Genomic DNA, 18,335 nt, shown 5'->3' with positions numbered 1-18,335 from the left:
TAAACACTAGAACTAATTACAAAGAAATTCACTTTTTTTAAGTGTCAGGACATAATTATTATTTTTTAAAACTTAAATAGTAGCCACATTGCTCCTGAGAGCTCACAAAAAAAATGCCACCATTACCATCTCAGAAAGCTATCATCTCTTTCCAACAAAGACAACAGTTTCAATGCCAGGAGATTTAGAGACATTATGGGTGAAGAGATAAAAAATAATAATAATTATAATTAACAACCGCACAGGAAGCTCCATCTGGAGTGTCTGATAACACAGTAGGACATGGATACAGATGGGAAAAGGTGGGTGGCACAGGGTAGAATGTGTCCCAATCTCATAAACTTGGGACCCCAGACACACTCAGATTAGTGTAGGTTTGGTTCTTTCCACTCCCTGTGACTCAGATGGAACCAGACACACCAGAGCCAGCAGGCTTTACCAGTGTTCGGGAAATCTGGGCTCTAAATCACAGTATTATTCTTTTTGGCATCATGACAAGGTCAATAGTACATTTACCAGTTATTTGGTAATTCTAGATTAATGTTGCTTTTTATTCTCTAAAGTACAGATTCTTTTTTATCATTAACCCAAGTTATTTGCATGTACATCCACCTAGTAATTCCAGGCACAGCGCTACTTATTCTGATCCTTTTACCCTGACTGGAAGGTAATTAGAACCTTAAGATATCTGCATGTCTCAAGATAAAGAGATATCATAAACCTGGTTTTAGCACAGACAATGGTGTTAATCATCTCTTTAAGTCATGCAGCTCCCAGCTATCTCACACTTTTAGGGTGACTAGTTCTTTGTTCCTGGAGGCCTGTTGAGCAAGGAGGACCTCTGCTGTTAAAAAGGACCAACATCAAGAGATTCCAAAATGGCGGCAGAGTGAATGGAAGCTACACAGACCATCTCCCAGGACAAAACTGGAATTACAACTAAAATAAAGACAAATCATCAGGGGAAAAGCAACAGAAAAGCAGCTTGCGAGGACCATATAAGCAGGGGCACTGAATCGACCTTGGTAGGATTGTGGAGGTGCGAGAGAGGATGGGAGCCCATGGACAGCAGCGGTCTTAGCTGTGGGCAGTGCCCTCGGGGTTAAACTCCCAAGCCTGTTCCACCATGCACAGCAGGGACAGAGTACTAAAATAGCCACAGCCACTCACCTTGGGCTCCACCAGAGAGAGGACGGACTGCATTGGAACTGTGTGGGGACCGTACGAATTTGGAGGGCGCTCAGAGCTTGCTGAGTTGCAGCAGCACAGGATTTTGGCCATTTTACTCCTCAGGGCTCTGGGGAGAGGTGAGGGCCTCACCATCGGAGATTCAACCCCACTTGATGGGCCATTGAAACTCATTAACAACCAGCATCTGCCCTACCCTCAGGAAATCCCCTTATACTGAGCACCTGAGGGAGTTATTCATTCAACTGAGAACCCAAGGCTCTTCAAATAATCACAATAGCTTTCAGGCAAAAAGCTAGAGGATAACTGAACCATTCCTTGGCATGCAACTCTACCCAAGAAAGTAAGACTTGACAGTGCAGTTTAACATGGGTCCTCGCTCACTCACCCAAACCCAGCAAAGGAAGCCCCAAACAGCAGAACACTAACAACCACAGGAAAAAATTTGGCAGGCTCCGAAACCCACTGAGAAGGCCAAAATGGTAAAACAAAGAAACAAATCCCAAATGAAATAAGAGATCTCTACCAAAGATGAGATAAATGAAATGCAGTTAAGCAAGTTAACACAGCTACAATTCAGAGCCATGATCTTGAGGAAGCTCAATAGCATGAGTAAGGACATCAACACCATGAGTAAAGACATATAAACATTGAAAATCAACCAATTGGAAATGAAAAACCACCAAGAAGAAATGAAGAAAGACATAGCAGAAATAAAGACCACATTGGAAGGACTAATTAGCAGAGTAGAGGAAGCTGAGGACTGGATCAATGAATTAGAAGACAGGGTAGAAAAAAATCAACCAATCAGAAATCCAAAAGGAAAAAACAATTAAAAAACGGGAAGATAGCTTAAGAGAACTGTGGGACAACTGGAAACACAATAACATTCGCATCATAGGAGTCCCTAAAGAGGAAGAAAATGGGCAAGGGTTAGAGAATATATTTGAAGAAATAGTGACAGAAAACAATTCTAACTTGATGAAGGAAGAAGGCATTCAAGTTCAAGAAGGAGAGAGAGCCCCAAGTAAGAAGAATCCAATCAGGCCCACACCAAGACACATAGTAATTAAAATGCCAAAAATTAAAGACAATGAGAGAATCCTAAAGGCAGCAAAAGATAAGCAACTGGTTACCTACAAAGAAAACCCGATAAGGTTATCATCTGACTTCCCAACAGAAACACTACAGGCCAGAAGAGAATGGCATGCGGTAATCAAGGTCATGAAGAACAAGGATCTGAATCTAAGACTACTCTACCCAACAAGATTATCATTCAAAATAGAAGATCAAATAAAGAGCTTCCCAGACAAAAAAAAGGCAAAGGGAATACATTATCATCAAACTAGCACTACAAGAAATGTTAAAAAGACTGCTGTAATTAGCAGGAGATATAGGAAGAAAAATATAACCACACTAAACAAAAATGGCAATAAATAAGTACATATCAATAATCACCTTAAATGTAAATGGACTGAATGCTCCGATAAAAAGACACAGAGTAGCTGACTGGATAAGAAAGCATGATCACCTATATGTTGTTTGCAAGAGACCCACCTCACAACAAAAGACTCACATAGGTTGAAAATAAAGGGATGAAAAAAATTTTCCAAGCAAACAGAAAGGGGAAAAAAAGCTGGGGTTGCAATACTCATATCTGATGAAATAGATTTCAAAATGAAGGCCATAACTAGAGACAAAGAAGGCCACCACATAATATTGAAAGGATCTATCCAACAGGAAGATATAACCTTGGGGAATTCCGGTCAAGATGGCGGCATAGGTAAATGTGGTATCGCGTCCTCCCACAACCACATCAAAGTTACAACTAAATTACAGAACAACCATCATTCAAAAACGCCTGATATCAAGCTGAATGGAAGTCCTACAACTACGGAATTAAAGCAGCAGCCACATCCAGACTGGTAGGAGGGGCGGAGGCACAAGGGGCGGCAGCGGTGCCACAACGGGTCGGTCCCACACCCAAGTGTGGTGGATAAAAATCAGGAGGATACCTCAGCTGGGAAGGTCCTTTCCGGGGACTGACGCATCCCTGACCCACACCAGGTGCCCCGCTCAGGGTTCCAGTGCCAGGAAGAGAATCCCATTAACTTCTGGCTGGAAAACCAGCGGGAACTGAGGCTCAGGGAAGCTGAAGCAGATGGAGCCCCAGGCAGCTCCCTAAAGGGCCCATGCACGAACTTATCGAACTCTCTCCCTCTAAGCTTGGAGGGGAGGCAGCTCGAGGGGTGCCAGAGACATACAGGGAAGAACTGAGCTGTTTGGCACTGGAGCAAGGACTGGAGAGGGGGCTTTCTCTGGGACAAACGTGCTGTAGAGGCCTTTGTTCCTTTGGTGAGCCCTTTCCTGTGGCGGCAGACAGAAGCCATATCTGGCACTCCAGCAACATGGCTCACACTGGTAACCCCGCCCTGGTGACTCCCTGAGGCCCTGCCTTGCCCCACCCAACTTTCAGGCCCACCCAAGCTGTTGCCAGTTGCTTAACCATAGGATTGGCCTGTCTTGGATCCTGCTTCAGGTTTTTCCTAAATTCTTTCAAACGAGCAGCATCTGGTCTCAGCTAGCCCCATACCTCACATTAAGTAATACACTGAAAAAAACACAGGGAGGCAGCCAAAATGAGGAGACAAAGAAACAGGTCCCAAATGAAAGAACAGAACAAAACCCCAGGAAAAGAACTAAGCGAAATGGAGATAAGCAACCTAACAGATGCTGAGTTCAAAATACTGCTTATAAGGATGCACAATGAACTTAGTGAGAACCTCAGTGAACTTAGTGAGGGTCTCAAGAGCATAAAAAAGGACCAGTCAGAAATCATGGATACACAGTTAGAATTGAAGGAGGCATTAACTGAAATAAAGAATAATTTACACAGCTTCAATAATAGAGTATGTAAATGCAAGGAGCAAACCATCGATTTGGAATATAAGGAACCAAAACACGCCCAATCAGAACAGCAAAAAGAAAAAAAAAATCCAAAAAAATGAGGATAGTGTAAGGAGCCTTTGGGACAACTTCAAGCATGCCAAGATTCGCATCTTGGGGGTGCCCGAAGGAGAAGAGTGAGAACAAGAAATCGAACACCTGTTTGAAACAATAATGGCAGAAAACTTTCCTAACTTGGTGAAGGAAACAGACATACAAGTCCAGGAAGCACAGAGAGTCCCAAACAAGATGAACCCCAAGAGGCACACACCAAGACACATCATCATCAAAATGCAAAAGGTTCAAGACAAAGAGAGAATCTTAAAAGCAGCAAGAGAACGGCAGCTAGTTACCTACAAGGGAGTTCCCATAAGGCTGTCAGCTGATTTCTCAAAAGAAAGTTTGCAGGCCAGAAGGGAGTGGCAAGAAATATACAGAGTGATGAAAAGCAAGAACCTACAACCAAGATTACTCTATCCTGCAAAGCTGTCATTTAGAATTGATGGCCATATAAAGAGTTTCCCAGACAAGAAAAGGTTAAAGTTCATCACCACCAAACCGTTATTATATGAAATGATGAAGGGTCTTTTTGAAGAAAAAGCTAAAAAATATGAACAAACAAAATGGCAATAAATACATATCTATCAACAATGGAATCTACAAACAAAAAGAACAGGTGGAACTGAAACATTCTCATAGATACAGAGAACATTTTGTTGGTTGCCAGTTGGGAGGGGGGTTGGGAGAATGGGTGAAAAAGGTGAAGAGATTAAGAAGTACAAATTCATTGCTAGACTGACAAACCTCAAAGGGAAAGGGGTTGGGGGTGGTGGGAAGAAATAAACCAAAGAACTTATATGCATAACCAATGGACACAGACAATAGTGTGGGAAAAGGCGGGAGGGGGGCGGGAGTGGGGAGGAGGTCGTCAATGGGAGAAAAATGTGGAACATCTGTAATACATTTTACATTCAACAATAAAGATTAAAAAAAAAAAAAAAGATACAAACTTGGTCCTTGGTAAACACATATGTACCCAATATAGAAGCACCAAAATACATTAAAAATCTTCTGGAGGACTTCAAAGGAGAAATCAAGCAATACAGTCATAGCAGAGGACTTCAACACCTTGCTGACATCACTGGATAGATCCTCTAAACAAACAAACAAAAAAAAAACAGGAAACAGAGACTCTAAATGAAAAACTAGACCAAATGGATTTAATAGATATCTACAGAGAATTATACTCCAAAACTAGAGAATTCACATTCTTCTCAAGTGCACATGGGACAGTCTCAAAGATAGACCACATGTTAGGTCGCAAACTAAGTCTCTACAAGTTCAAGAAGATTGAAATCATATGAAGCATCTTCTCAGATCACAATGGCATGAAACTAGATATCAATTGCAAGAAGAACATGCAAAGACATTTGAACACACGGAGGCTAAATAGCATGTTATAAAACAATAAATGGGTTACTGAGGAGATAAAGGAAAAAATGAAAAACTCCTTGGAAACCAGTGAAAATGAACACACAACAACACAAAATCTATGGGATTCAGGGAAAGCAGTTCTGAAAGAAGTTCATAGCACTACAGGCCTACCTCAAGAAACAAGAAAAATTTCTAATAGACTATCTAACCTCACAATTTAAAGAACTAGAGAGCGAACAAAAAGAAAACCCCAGAGCAAGTAGAATAAAAGCAATAGTAAAGATCAGAGCAGAAATAAATGACATAGAGACCAAAAAAACAATTCAAAGGATCAATAAAGCAAAGAGCTGGTTTTTCAAAAAGATAAACAAGATTGATGGACCCTTAGCTAGACTAACCAAGAAACAAAGAGAGAGAACCCAAATACACAAAATCAGAAATGAAAGAGGAGAAGTAACAACTGACACCACAGAAATACCAAAGAGATCGTTAACAAGAACTATGAACAATTATATGGCAACAAATGTGACAATATAAGCAAAATGGACAAATTTCTAGAAACACATAATCTCTCAAAACTGGACTGGGAAGAGACAGAAAACTTGAACAGACTAATAACAACTAAGGAAATTGAAGAGGTATTCAAGACTCTCCCAGCAAACAAAAGCCCAACGGCTTCACGAGGGAGTTTTACTGAACATTCAAAGAAGAACTAACACCCATTCTCCTCAAACTATTTCAAAATATTCAAGAAGAAGGAAGACTTTAAAACTCATTTTATAAGGCCAGCATAATTCTAATTCCAAATCCAGAAAAAGATGCTGCAAAGAAAGAAAACTACAGGCCAATATCCCTGATGAACATAGATGCCAAAATCTAGAACAAAATACTAGCAAATCAAATTCAGCAATATATCAAAAAAATTATCACCATGACAAAGTGGGATTCATCCCAGGGATGCAAGGCTGGTACAATATTTGCAAATCAATAAATGTGATACACCACATAGACAAAACGAGGAATAAAAAACACATGATCATATCAGTAGATGCTGAAAAAGCATTCGACAAAATCCAACACCCATTTCTGATAAAAATGCTCAACAATGTGGGAATAGAGGGTTCATATCTCGACATAATAAAGGCCATATATGAAAGACCTACAGCCAACATCATACTCAATGAGCAAAAACTAAAAGCATTTCCCTTAAGAACAGTAACAGCCCTGGTTTGGCTCAGTGTTTAGAGCGTCGGCCTGCAGTCCAGAGAGACCTGGTTTCTGTTCCTGCTAAGTGCAAATACCTCAGTTGCAGTTTGTCCCTGGCCCTGGTTGGGTCGTGTGGGTGGCAACCACTTGATGTGTCCCTTTCACGTCAATGTTTCTTTCTCTCTCACTCTCCCTCCCATTCTATCTGAACAAAATATGGAAAAGTGTCCTTGGGTGAGGACAAAAATTTAAAATCTAAAAAATAAATAAATAAAAGAATAGGAACAAGACAAGGATGCCCACTTTCACAACTCTTATATAACATAATATTGGAAGCCTTAGCCACAGCAATCAGACATGAAGAAAAAATAAAAGGGATCCAAATGGGAAAGGAGGAAGTAAAACTGTCATTATTTGCAGATGACATGATATTATACATAGAAACTCTAAAGACTCCATCAAAAATCTGCTAGATTTAATAAATAAATTTGGCAAGGTAGTAGGATATAAAATTAATGTCAAGAAATCTACAGCATTCTTATACACTAATAATGAAGTTACAGAAAGAGAAACTAAAAAAACAATCCCATTTACCATTGAGGCAAAAACATTAAGATACCTAGGAATAAACTTAACCAAAGAGGTAAAGGATCTATTTACAGAAAACTAAAGGACATTGAAAACAGAAATAGAGAAAGATATAAAAAAAAAAGTGGAAGCACATACCTTGTTCATGGATTGGAAGAATTACCATAATTGAAATGTCCATATTACCCAAAGCAAACTATAGATTGAATGCAATCCCCATCAAAATACCAACAACATATTTCACAGAACTAGAACAAATACTTCAAAAGTTCATATGGAACCAAAAAAAGACCCCGAATAGCCGCAGCAATCTTGAAAAACAAGAACAAAGTAGGTAGGATCACAATAATGGATATCAGGTTATGCTGCAAAGCTACTGTAATCAAAACAGCCTGGTGCTGGCACAAGAACAGGCATATAGACCAGTGAAACACAACCGAGAACACAGAAATGGTCCCAAGACTTTATGCTCAATTAATATTTGACAAAGAAGGCAAGAGCCTACAGTGGAGTAAAGATAGCCTTTTTAATAAATGGTATTGAGAACATTGATCAGCTACATGCAAAATAATGAAACTAGACCATCAATTTACACCATATACAAGAATAAACTCAAAATGGATAAAAGACTTAAATGTGACTCGTGAATCCATAAAAATCCTAGAGGCAAATGTAGGCAACAACATTTTGGACATATCATACACAGCAGAATTTTCACTGATACATCACCTAAGGCAACAGAAACAAAGGAGAAAATGAACACATGGGACTACATCAAACTCAAAAACTTCTGCACAGCAAAGGAAACAACCATCAAAATGGAAAAGCAACACACTGTATGGGAGAGAATAATTTCCAGTGATACATCAGATAAAGAGTTAATTTTCAAAATATATAGAGTGCTCATACAACTCAACAAAAGGAAGACAAAGAACCCAATTTAAAAATCGGCAGAGGAGCTAAATAAATACCTCTCCAAACAGGACATACAAATGGCCAAGAGACATATGAAGAAATGCTCAACATCACTAATCATCAGAGAGATGCCAATTAAAGCAACAATGATGTATCACCTCACACCTGTCAGAATGGCCGCCATCAACAAATCATCGAACAACAAGTGTTGGAGAGGTTGTGGAGAAAAGGGGACTCTAGTACACTGCTGGTGGGAATGCAGACTGGTGCAGCCACTATGGAAAACAATATGGTGTTACCTCAAAAAATTAAAAATTGAACTTCCATTTCACCCAGTGATCCCATTTCTAGGAATATACCCTAAGAAGCCTGAAACACCAATCAGAAAGAATATATGTAACCCCTTGTTCGTAGCAGCATTATTTACAATAGCTAAGATCTTGAAACAGCCCAAGTGTCCATCAGTAGATGAATGGATAAAAAAGCAGTGGTACATATACACAATGGAGTACTATGCAGCAGTAAGAAAGAAAGATCTCTTATCCTTTGAGATGACATGGAGGGACCTGGAGAGTATTATGCTAAGCGAAACAAGCCAAGTAGAGAAAGACAAATATCACATGATCTCACTTTTTGTGTAATATAATGAACATAACAGTCTGAGGAACAGGGTAAACCCAGAGTCATAGAAGTAGGGTACAACCCTCAGAAGAGGAGTTGTGGGGGAAGGGAAGAGATAAACCACAGATCTTATATGCATGTACATATATCCGATGGACGCAGACAACAGAACCGGGTATGGGGTGAGGGGGGATGGGGAGGAAGGTGTCAATGAGGAAAAAGAAGGAGAAATATCTGTAACAAAAATAAATTAATGAAAACAAGGGGGGCCAACATCTTTAGAGGGACAGTGAGAGGGCATTTCCGAAGAGGCAAACCCGAAAGGGTACTCAAAAAAGAAACAGGATTTCTTTTTTACCAGTTTGTTTTCTTTCTACTAAGATGCTGAACTAGTGTGACATGGACAGGCACACCCCCACTCTGCCACCTGCCATTGTTAGTGAACATGATCTTATGATGAATAAGGCAGAAATGTAAGTTGTTGAGAAGGCAAAATTATCTAGTTTGGGAAAGAGAATATATTAATCACACTGTGATTCTAAATATAGCCTTTCTTTCCCTTTAGTATCCTAGTTTGAGATTCTAGTGCATACCACTTACTTATCCATCATAAGGACTATATTCTCAGCATGGAAGACATGTGTAAAGGGGAGAACTTGGTTATCACTGGTCATCCCAGGGGAAGATGGCATCTGGGAATATTCCTGCCCGCTGTACTGACTCATGTGGTGACATCAAGGTGCACTAGGAGTTTGTTCTGTGGTGCGCAGGGTCAAAGTATGTGGAAGTGAAAAAAGAAGTAAGGTTTAAAATTATGGAACCAGAAGCTTGTCTGTAAAAACATCTTCCAGTAATCAGATATGTTAGACTATAAGCAAAGGAGTTGGTTCTCAATGGAAATTCTCTCCTGTCATCATATTATTCTATTTTAAGCAAATCATACGTTTTAAATTTTATTTTTTATCATGTTCAGATGAAACAGGATTTATCATAATTTCTGTATTTGTAAGGCACAAGCCCATGGCAATATTAGAATCATTAAGTAGGTCTATGTGTGAAGTCACATATATTACCTATCCCAGCTATCAGAGCACATCTTACCATGTCTCAGGTATCTTGTCCTGATGACATCTGGCAGATCCAGGTAAAGTGATATACAAATTGCTACCAACATAGCAAAACAATAAAGAATAAGTGTACTTATGAAAGAACTCTTACACATGTTTATCAGTGTCAAAATATATAGGACACAAATAACTTGATTATACAATTATATATCTCAGTGAAATATAAGAGCAGTTTTTAAATGCATTTGAATTTGCTCTGATTAATTAGTATTATTAGTTCAGAGTATTTAAAGTGAGTCTTGTGGTCCACCCAGTGTGGCTCAGTGGTTGAGCGTCGACCCATGCACCAAGAGGTTACTGGTTCAATTCTCAGTCAGGACACATGCCCAGGTTGTGGGCTTGATCCCCATTGGGGGGCATGCAGGAGGCGGCCAGTCGATGTTCTCTCTCATCAATGTTTCCTTCTCTCTCTCCCTCTGATTTCCTCTCTCTCTAAAATTAATAAAGGAAAAAAATAAAGTGAGTCTTGCATGATGAAATGTGAACCTCCTAAAAAAATCTTACAGCTCAAATGTAAACATTATAGTTTTCCCAAATTTGACTACAATCCTAAAAATATCTATGTAAAATTATTAATATCAAATCATTGTCAATAATAAAACACAAATTTTGATTCGTGAACCTAAAGGAAAGTATGTATTGTTTTTCTTTTCTGTCTGTAGAAAATAATAAAAAGGAATTGTCATATGAGGTGCTCTAAAAAGGCGCAGTTAAGATATAGGTAAAATACTGATGAACTTAGATGTCAAAATCCTCAACAAGCCCTGGCCGGTTTGGTTCAGCGGTTAAAGCGTCGGCCTGCAGTCCAGAGAGACCCGGGTTCAGTTCCTGCTAAGGGCACGTACCTCGGTTGCAGTTTGTCCCCGGCCCTGGTGGGTCGTGCGGGTGGCAGCCACTCGATGTGTTCCTTTCACATCGATGTTTCTCTCTCTCTCTCTGTTCCTCTCTCTCCCTCCCACTCTACCTGAACAAAAAATGGAAAAATGTCCTCGAGTGAGGATAAAAAATAAAATAAAATAAAATCCTCAACAAAATATTAGCAAAGCAGATCCAGCAATATATCAAAAAAAAAAAGATTCATCATGACTAAGTGGGACTCATCCCAAGGATGCAAAGCTGGTACAATATTCACAAATCAATAAATGTGATATACCCATAAACAAAATGAAAGATAAAAACCATATTATCGTATCAATAGATGCTGAAAAAGCATTCGACAAAATCCAGCACCAGTTTCTGATAAAAAATGCTCAACAAAGTGGGAATAAAGGGATCATATCTCAGCATAATAAAGGCCATATATGAAAAACCTACAGCCAACATCATACTCAATGGGAAAAAAACTAAAAGTATTTCCCTTAAGAACAGGAAAAAGACAGGGATAACCATTTTTGCCACATAGTACTGGAAGCCTTAACCACAGTAATTAGACAAGAAGAAAATAAATAAAAGGTATCCAAATTGGAAAGGAGAAAGTGAAATTGTCATTATTTTCAGATGACATGATACTGTACATAGAAAACCCTAAAGACTCCATCAAAAATCTACTAGATTTAATAAATAAATTTTTCAAAGTAGCAGGATACAAAATTAACATCCAGAAATAGATGACATTTTTTTCTTTCTTTTTTTTTTATCCTCACTTGAGGACACTTTTTGCATTTATCTTTAGATAGAGTGAGAGGGAGAGAGGGAGGAAGAGAGAGAGAAACATTGATGTGAGAGAGACACATCAACTGGCTGCCACCCACATGACCTCAACTGGGGCTGGGGACAGACTGCAACTGAGGTACGTGCCCTTAGCAGGAACTGAACCTGGGACTCTCTGGTATGTGGGCCAATGCTCTAACCACTGAACCAAACAGACCAGGGCAGATGATATTCTTTACACACCAATAATGAACACTCAGAAAGGGGAACTAAAAAAATCCCATTTACCATTGCAACAAAAAAAATAAAATACCTAGGAATAAACTTAACCAAGGAGGAAAAGATCTGTTCTGAGAAAAGTACAGGACATTGAAAAAAGAAATAGAGGAAGATATAAAAAAGTGGAAGCATACACCATGTTCATGAATTGGAAGAATCAACATCATTAAAATGTCCATACTACCCAAAGCAATTTACAGATTCAATGCAATATCTATTAATATACCAGTGGCATATTTCGCAGATCTAGAACAAATACTCCAAAAGTTTATATGGAACCAAAAAAGACCCTGACTAGCCACAACAATCTTGAAAAAGAAGAACAAAGTAGGAGGGATCACAATATCATATATCAGGTTATACTACAAAGTCACTGTAATCAAAAGAGCCTGATATTGGCACAAGATCAATGAAACAAAACAGAGAACCAAGAAATCAACCTAAGACATTATGCACAATTAATATTCAACAAAGGTGGTAAGAGCATACAATGGAGAAAAGATAGTCTCTTCAATAAATGGTGTTGGGAAAATTGGACAGATAGATGAAAAAAAAAAAATGAAACTACACCACCAACTTACAGCATACACAAGAATAGACTCAAAATGGATAAAAGATTTAAATGTAAGTCATTAAACTATAAAAATCCTAGAAGAAAATGTAGGCAGCAAAATCTCAGACATCACATGTAGCAGAATTTTTACTGATACATTGCCTAGGACAAGAGAAACAAAAGAAAAAATAATAAATGGGACTACATCAAACTAAAAAGCTTCTGCATGGCAAAAGGAACCAGCATCAAACTGAAAAGGGAACCCACTCTCTGGGAGAACATACTTGCCAATGATACAATGAATAAGGGCTTAATATTCAAAATATATAGAGTACTCATACAATTCAACAAAAGGAAGACAAAGAATCTAATTTAAAAATGGGCAGAAGACCTGAATAGACATTTCTCCAAACAGGACATAGAAATGGCCAAGAGACATATGAAAAAATGCTAACATCACTAATCATCAGAGAGATGCACATTAAAATGACAACGAGATCTTCCAGAATGGCTGCCATCAACAAATCATCAAACAACAAGTGCTGGGGAGGATATATAGAAAAGGGCACTATATAGTACACAGCTGGTGGGACTGCAGACCGGTGCAGCCACTGCAGAAAACAATATGCGCTTCCTCAAAAAATGAAATTGCCATTTGACCCAGTGATTCCACTTCTGGAAATATATCCTAAGATGCAAGAAAACAATCAAAAACATTATATGCAAATAGAGGAAGATGCGGCAGGCAGGACCAGAGGGAGGGTGAGTGTGTGAGAGAGTGAGCCAGTGTATCAAAGAATGTGAGTGGACCTGAAGGTGGACGACCAAACCCCAGCAGTGCAGAGCCACAGAGCAGAAAGTTCCCGTGCTATGGACGGAGCAGCCGGCTACCGTGGTAAGCGGCTCTTCAGGGCACTTCTCCCTGGGCTGCAGGGAGGTCCCACCATTTTGGAAGATCCCGCATCTTCCCTGGGATGAGGCAATGGGAGTGGCTAGGGCACAGCAACCCGAGCCCACCAGCACACCTGGCACCATCAGACTAGTGGACACTCTGTGTCAACACAGACCGGAGCACAGTAGTGGAGCTCCCAGGGTGCCGGTCACGGAAGCCACAGACAGCCCAGAGCCCAGCACCATTCTTCATAGTAGTAGCCCGATCAGATTCAAGATATACCCCCAGCAACAGAGGCTGGGGAGCAGACATCCATCCCCAGGCAACAGACCAGCAGCTGAGACCCATCCCCAAAAACTACAGCAAAAGCTGAGCAGGAGTTGAGCCCCATGGGGCAGCAGCACTTCCCAGCCACCAGCGGTGAGACCTGGGGCTTCACAGAGACCTGTGCAGTCCAGTAGCCCACAAGAGCAGTGGGAAGCCAGAGCCCTAGAGAGACAGGTGCATCCAGCTTCCTGCCCGCGGGAACTGAAGAGTGCAGAGGCACCAGAGTGGCCTGTGCGACCCAGCAGCGACTGTGCGATCCAGTTACCCATGGGACCTGCAGGGGGCGGAAGCACCAAAGAGGCCTGTGAGACCCAGCTGTGCACAAGATAGGCATAGAGGATGTGAAAATGAAGGCTGAGTGAATAGAAGCTACACAGACAATCTCCCAGGACCAAAGGGAATTACAACTAAAATAAAGACAAATCCTCAGAACAAAGGAACAGAAAAGCAGCAGGACAGGACCATAAAACCAAGGAAACTGGTAGGATCTGCAGAGGCGTGACAGGGGGGCGGTCTGGGAGCCCACGGACAGCAGCAGTCTTAGCTGTGAGCATCGTGCTTGGGGAATAAAGACCAAACACGCTCCACAGCACAGAGAGCCCAGACAGAGCACTAAAATAGCGACAGCCACTCACCTGGGGGCTACTGTAGAGGAAGGGCAGACTGGGCTGGAACTCTGTGGGGACAATGGGGATTTGGAGGGCATTCAGAGTTTTTGCTGAGTTGCGGACACAAAGGAGGGTGGTCAATGTACTCCTTCCCCGAGATGTGGGGAAAAGCTGCAGCCACCACCGTCACCCCTGTCACCCCTCTCACCCCCACCTTGGAGAATCAGCTGTTCCCAGGTGAGGCAAAGAAATGCAAATTGAGGCTCATTAACAACCAGCATTTATCCCACCCTCTGGAAATCCTCTTATGTAGAACACCTAGGCTACATCCCAAGGAACTGGGTACTGAGACTACTAGTCTCCAAGAAAGAGCTAAAGGATAACTGAACCTTTCCTGGGCTTGCAAATCTACCTAAGAAAGTAAGACTTGACAGTAGTGTTTAACATGGGCCTGCCCAGGCCCATCCAAACCAAGCAGAGGGAGCCACAAACAGCAGAACACCAACACCCTCAGGGAAAATTTGGCAGGCTCCAAAACCCACTGAGATAGCCAAAATGGTGAAACAAAGAAACAAATCCCAAATGAAAGTACAAGAGAACTCTACCGAAGATGAGATAAATGGAATGCAGCTAAGCAAATTATCAGAGATAAGGTTCAGAGCCATGATCTTGAGGAAGCTCAACAGCATGAGTAAGGACATCAGCACCATGAGTAAACATATAGAAACACTAAAAACGAACCAAGTGGAAATGAAGAATGACATAGCAGAAATTAAGAACACATTGGAAGCACTAAATAGCAGAGTAGAGGAAGCTGAGGACCGGATTAGTGAATTAGAAGACAGGGTAGAAAAAATCAACCAATCAGAAAACCAAAAGGAAAAAACAATTAAAAAACAGGAAGATAGCTTAAGAGAACTGTGGGACAATGGAAACATAATAACAATCACATCATAGGAGTCCCTAAAGAGGAAGAAAATGGGCAAGGGTTAGAGAATATATTTGAAGAAATAGTGACAGAAAACTTTCCTAACTTGGTGAAGGAAGAAGACATTCAAGTTCAAGAAGCACAGAGAGCCCCACGTAAGAAGAACCCAAGCAGGCCCACACCAAGGAACATAGTCATTAAAATGCCAAAAATTAAAGACAATGAGAGAATTCTAAAGGCAGCAAGAGATAAGCAACAGGTTACCTACAAAGGAAACCCCTTAAGGCTATCAGCTGACTTCTCAGCAGAAACACTACAGGCCAGAAGGGAGTGGCATGAAGCAATCAAGGTCATGAAAAACAAGGATCTGAATCCAACACTACTCTATTGAGAAAGGCTATCATTCAAAATAGAAGGTCAAATAAAGAGCTTCCCAGACAAAAAAAAAGGCTAAGGGAATATATTAACACCAAACCAGCACTGTAAGATATGCTAAAAGGACTGCTGTAATTAGTAGAAGAAATAGGAAGAAAAATATAACCACACTAAAAAAAAAAAAAAAAAAAAAAAAAGGCAATAAATAAATACATATAAATTATCACCTTAAACGTGAATGGTTTAAATGCTCCGATAAAAAGACACAGACTAGCTGACTGGATAAGAAAGCATGACTCACATATATGTTGTTGACAAGAGACCCACCTCACAACAAAAGACTCACATAGGTTGAAAGTGAAGGAATGGAAAAAAATCTTTCAAGCAAAAGGAAAGGAAAAAAAAAGCTGGGGTAGCAATACTTATATCTGATAAAATAGATATCAAAATGAAGGCCATAACTAGAGACAAAGAAGGCCACTACATAATATTGAAAGGATCTATCCAACAGGAAGATATTACCGTGATAAACATATATGTACCCAATATACGAGCACCAAAATATATTTAAAATCTTCTGGAAGACTTCAAAGGAGAAATCAAGAAATACAATCAGAGCAGAGGACTTCAATAGCCAGCTGGCATCACTGGATTGATCTTCTAGAGAAAAAATTAGCAAGGAAATACAGACTCTAAATGAAACACTAGATCAAATGGATTTAATAGATATCTACAGAGAATTACACCCCAAAACTAGAGAATTCACATTCTTCTCAAGTGCACATAAAACATTCTCAAAGATAGACCACATGTTAGGGCACAAACTAAGTCTCCACAAGTTCAAGAAGATTGAAATCATACCAAGCATCTTCTCAGATCACAATGGCATGAAACCAGAAATTGATTGCAACAAGAACATGCAAAGACCCTTGAAAATGGGAAGACTAAATAGCATGTTATTAAACAATAAATGGGTTACCATGGAGATCAAGGAAGCAATTAAAAACTTCCTAGAAATCATTAAAAATGAACTCACAACAACACAAAATCTATGAGATGCAGCAAAAGCAGTTCTGAGAGAGAAGTTCATAGCACTACAGGCCTACCTCAAGAAGTAAGAAAAATCTCTAATAGACTAACCTCACAACTAAAAGAACTAGAAAGCAAACAAAAAGAAAACCCCAGAGCAAGTAGAAGGAAGGAAATAGTAAAGATTAGAGCAGAAATAAATGACAAGGAGACCAAAAAAAAACAATTCAAAGCATCAATAAAACAAAGAGCTGGTTCTTTGAAAAGATAAACAAGATTGATGGACCCTTAGCTAGACTCACCAAGAAACAAAGAGAGAGAACCCAAATACACAAAATCAGAAATGAAAGAGGAGAAGTGGCAACTGACACCACAGAAGTACAAAGGATTGGTAACAGATATTATGAACAATTATATGACAACAAATTCGACAATCTAAGCGAAATGGACAAATTTTTGGAAATCCATAGTCTCTCAAAACTGGACCAGGAAGAGACAGAAAACTTGAAGAGACCAATAACGACTCAGGAAATTGAAGAGGTAATCAAGACTCTCCCAGCAAACAAAAGCCAAGGCCTGGACAGCTTCACGAGGGAATTTTACCGAACATTCAAAGAAGAACTAATACCCATTCTCCTCAAACTATTTCAAAAAATTCAAGAAGAAGGAAGACTTCAATCTCGTTTTATGAGGCCAGCATAATTCTATTTCCCAAACCAGAAAAAGACACTACAAAGAAAGAAAACTACAGGCAAATATCTCTGATGAACACAGATGCCAAAATCATGAACAAAATACTAGCAAATTGAATCCAGTAATACGTCAAAAAAATTATTTACCATGACCGAGTGTGATTCATCCCAGGAATGCAAGGCTGGTACAATATTCACAAATCAATAAATGTGATACACGACATAAACAAAATAAAAATCTTATGATCATGTCAATAGATGATGAAAATATATTCCACAAAATCCAGCACCCATTTCTGATAAAAATGCTCAGCCATCTGAGAATAGAGAGATCATATCTCGACATAATAAAGACCATATATGAAAGACCTACAGCCAACATCCTACTCAGTGGGCAAAACTTAAAAGCATTTTCCTTAAGAACAGGAACAAGACAGGGATGCCCACTTTTGCCACTCATATTTAACATAGTACTGGAAGTCTTAGCCACAGCAATCAGACAGGAAGAAAAAATAAAAGGGATCCAAATTGGAAAGGAGGAAGTGAAACTGTCATTATTCACAGATGACGTGATACTATATGTAGAAAACCCCAAGACTCCATAAAAAATTTACTAGACTTAATAAATAAATTTGGCAAAATAGTAGGATACAAAATTAATGTCAACAAATCGATGGCATTCTTATACACCAATGATGAACTCACAAAAAGAGAAACTAAAAAAACAATCCCATTTAACATTGCGGCAAAAACATTATGATACCTAGGAATAAATTTAACCAAAGAAATAAAGGACCTATTTGCAGAAAACTACAGGTTATTGAAAAAAAGAAATAGTGGAAGATATAAAAAAGTGGAAGCACATACCTTGTTCATGGATTGGAAGAATCAACATCATTAAAATGTCAATACTACCCAAAGCATTCTATAGATTCAATGCAATCCCCATCAAAATACCAACAACGTACTTCACAAAA

This window comes from Molossus molossus, unplaced genomic scaffold (genome assembly GCF_014108415.1).
Source record: "Molossus molossus isolate mMolMol1 unplaced genomic scaffold, mMolMol1.p scaffold_m16_p_1, whole genome shotgun sequence".
Lineage (NCBI taxonomy): Eukaryota > Metazoa > Chordata > Mammalia > Chiroptera > Molossidae > Molossus > Molossus molossus.
The sequence above is the reverse complement of the archived record's forward strand: the minus strand, read 5'-3'. Positions refer to the sequence as shown.